The sequence below is a fragment of the Hipposideros armiger genome, unplaced genomic scaffold (genome assembly GCF_001890085.2).
Source record: "Hipposideros armiger isolate ML-2016 unplaced genomic scaffold, ASM189008v1 scaffold_2030, whole genome shotgun sequence".
NCBI classification, from domain to species: domain Eukaryota; kingdom Metazoa; phylum Chordata; class Mammalia; order Chiroptera; family Hipposideridae; genus Hipposideros; species Hipposideros armiger.
Genome location: NW_017733378.1, coordinates 30,838 through 34,641, shown reverse-complemented (window position 1 = coordinate 34,641; position 3,804 = coordinate 30,838).

The window sequence follows — 3,804 nt, the reverse complement described above, 5'->3', positions numbered from 1 at the left end:
CTCAGGACTGTTGACCAGAGTTTCAGCCAAACTAAAGATAACATCTTGACCTCAGTTGTGTTTCAGCTCTAGACCCATGAAGGTGGGAAGACCCTCCTTGGAGACCAGACAGAATGACACCATGACTGACCTCAGGACTTGATGCGATGATCAAATGCATCCTATCCTATCCCTGACCCATCAGTAGAGCCCATGATCCCAACTCCCTTAGCTGCCACGACTAATGAATGATCTTTCCCCTATGTAACCTATCCCCTACAGGCCATCAGAGAGCCAGGTCTTTGAGCGCTAGCTCATCTCTGTATCTGGGCTTGGCATCATTTCCTTAAATCTTTGCTGCAATCCCATTCCTATCGCATTTGGCTTTGATGCAAGGAGGCAAGTAAGCTTTAGTTCGGTAACAAGAGCCAGCCTTGAACAATGCCAGATCCTTTAACTCACTGGTGAAAGTGCTATATTGCGACACTCTAAAGTGGTGTTATACCATCTTTTAAGTTTCACTTTATTTCTTAGTTATAAAATACTTAGAAACATAGGAGGAAAATTAATCCCCCCCCCCCAACTTCAACATAAGAATTTGGCAGAGGGGACACAATTCCATCCATAGTATATGGCTTAGTGTTCAAGATAAATATATACAAAGTTCTTCTGGCTGGACTAATCAAATTAATGTGAGACAGATTAACAAGAGAAAATGTCCAAATTTATTACATACATAGATACAGGAATTCCCTAAGAATATGAGACCCAATAACAGTGCCGTTAAGGCTTATATGCCATCTTGGGCTAAGGAGAAAGGGGAGGTTGTGGTTTGGGACTTCAAAGAGCAGGAAGGCAATTCACACACAGATGGCAAAACAAATGTTTGGTAAATAAATGTTTGCTGGGCCTTAACAATGGGACACAGAGAAGACTGATCAAATGGGCCTTGCTAGGTTCTTCCCTATCACACACTAATTCTTATTAAACTATAGTTACCTATGGTAATAGCATCCTTCCTAGAGCAGATCTAGATCTAAATTTTTTTAGGCAGTTACGGGGAAAGTCAAAGGTTTGTCCTGAGTCTTTTCTTAAAAATAACCTGCTTAAAATAATACCTCAAAAGGCATATTTTGGGGCAGCCGACTCTATTTCCCCTCGAAGTCCTCCTAACCTCCCAATGTGACTGTATTTGGACATAGTTCCTTTATGAGGTCACTAAGGTTAAATGAAGTCATAAAAGTAGTGTTCTGAGCCAATAGAACTGGTGGCCTTATAAGCGGAGGAAGAGAGAAATTTCTCTCCCTCTCTCCACATACATGTAACCAAGGAAAGGCCACTTGAATGTACAGTGAGGTGCTGGCTACCTACAAGGCAGAAGAAGAGGCTTGAGAATGAAATCTACCTTGCTGGCGCCTTGATCTTGGACTTCCAGCCTCCAGAAGTGTAAGAAAATTCATTTCTGTTACATCACCCAGTCTTTGGTATTCTGTTATTCTAAAACACCATATTATAGAAGAGAAAGGGGGTTTAATCTATAGCAAAACAGTCTTAATGTTGGCCAATTTAATATACACACAAAATCCCAAAGACTGTTAAATCATGGCTTCATTTTTCAAGCCAAGTAATCCAAACTACGCAACGACCACAAATCCATAATCCAGCAGAGACTAGAGTCTCACTGTTTCAATCCATTCAGTTTACCCCTACACTCCATTCACAGCCATGGAGTCTCAGTCTTACACTCTGGGAGAATAACATNGCTGATGGTAACCACTCTGAGCACCTCTTGTAATTGCAGAAGTCAAATGTGACTTGTATTCATCTTTTGTTATCAGTATATATTGAGTATTAATTTTAATACAGTTGTTTTCCTTTCTTAAAATGTGTATACATTTTTTCCGCACCCTCTGTATTTCAGCAGCATGGACATGCCTCATTAAAACTTCTTTGCTCCCACCAACTTGACTACACTTTCTTCTAACACCTTTAACGTTCCTTTTCTTGTCTTTGGGTGGCTTGCTGGAAATACTTTGGTCTGACCATATATAGCCATCAGATTTTTGTGAAATTTTACACTAATTATTTGCTCTTTCTAAAACTATCCAGGCCTTTTTAGCTTTTTTTTTTAAGAGGTTGAATTGAGTCAATTCTGGTATTAATTTTGGTTAGGCTGTATTTAGTTCTGGACAAAGCAGCTATAGAGAAATTGAAATGGGAGGAAAAGAATCCTGTCCCTGCCCTGTTTCCTGGTTAAAAAGGAGTCAACTTTGGAGAAGGGAGACCAAAGCATGGTTTTTAACAAGCTGAAAATATGGCCTTGAAAGCTGAGGCCTAAATTGTGCCCATGAAATGGTAAACAAGCTTGACTGTGGCTTTGGCTTATTTACAATAATGAATAAATCAATTGAAGAATTTCACATTTCTCTTTATACTTAAACAAAAGTAGAACAGTAAAAGCCATAAGACTTTCCAAAGAATAAAGATAAATGGAAGAATTTAATATATAGAAAAGAACAAAAAATTTTAAAATATGCAGCAAAAACATTTAAATGTTAAAAACATTTGAAAAGTGTCAAAAGAATATTTACTAAACCCACATGGCTGTGACAAACGAATTGCAATGAGAGGCCAGAGTACAAAAAATATAGTTATTCATTAACTTGCACTGTAGCATCTGCTACCTGTTATTTCAGCAACTGAATTATGCAATAATGACAGTGAATTCTAAACTTAAATATCTAATAATTTAGCAGATCCATTCCTGTTCCACACTTGCAGAAAGAAAAAAAGAGGGGGAAGGAGGAAGGGAGGGAGTGGGGGAGGAAAAGAAAGAAAGGAATGAAAGTTACAGAAAAAGTGGTTTAATGGTGTCAAGACTAGTCATAGACTCTAATATACCATTTGAACTTGGCAGCAGGCTGCTCACTGACCTAGCTATTGAATACAGTGGTTTTTATGGTACCAGGTGAGAAGCTCTTGAGACAGCCCAATATTTTACACCCTTGCTGCTTTTTCTGATAATGGCCTCATACGCTCATTTCTTTTCCATAAGAAAGCATCAAGTTGTTTAGTCACTCCACCACCCACACACACCCCCAACCCACCCTACCACACCCCGCAGCCAAGAAGTACAAGTCTCCAGGCAATGGGTTTTGGCTATTGTTTACCAGGATGTCAAAAGAGAAAATATGCAACAATAAAGCTTAGAGTCAGTCAGGAATGAAGAAATATAAATTTGAAAGTAGACAGATTAACAGTTGCTATTGGAAACAAATTCTGGATTAAACATAAAGCTTTTAACTAAATTCAGGTCTCCTGACCTGGATTTTTTTTTTTTTTTAATCATACAACTCAGTCCAGTGAAGGACATATTTTGTGGCTGCCCAGCATATTTTGAACATACTTCCAATATCTGGGGAATTTCCCACCTTGTGTGTTTACCCCTCGCCCCCAAGGTAGACATTTGGAACTTGCCTTCCCAGGCTTCCTTTACAGCTAGGGCCCACAGATGTGACAGAGGCTCTGACCAACCATCAGAAATTTGAGAGGCTTCAATTTGAAAGAAAAAAAATGGGAAAAGCAAGGCATCTCCTGGAATATATTTTGGCAAGGAAGAGATGTGAGGCAAATATACACCTGGGTTTTGGAGGTAATAGGGACAGAAGTCCAGAAGAGTGTCGCCGCTGGAGTGATGACTGTCTCCAGTGGAAACGGCAATAAGAAGCTTCATTGTTCCTGGTTATATACCTTCCAAGCCTGATCTCCCCTCCTTCCAGATTTTGTTAGCTACCCGATAGCCTTTGAAAAGCATTCCTTGGGCCG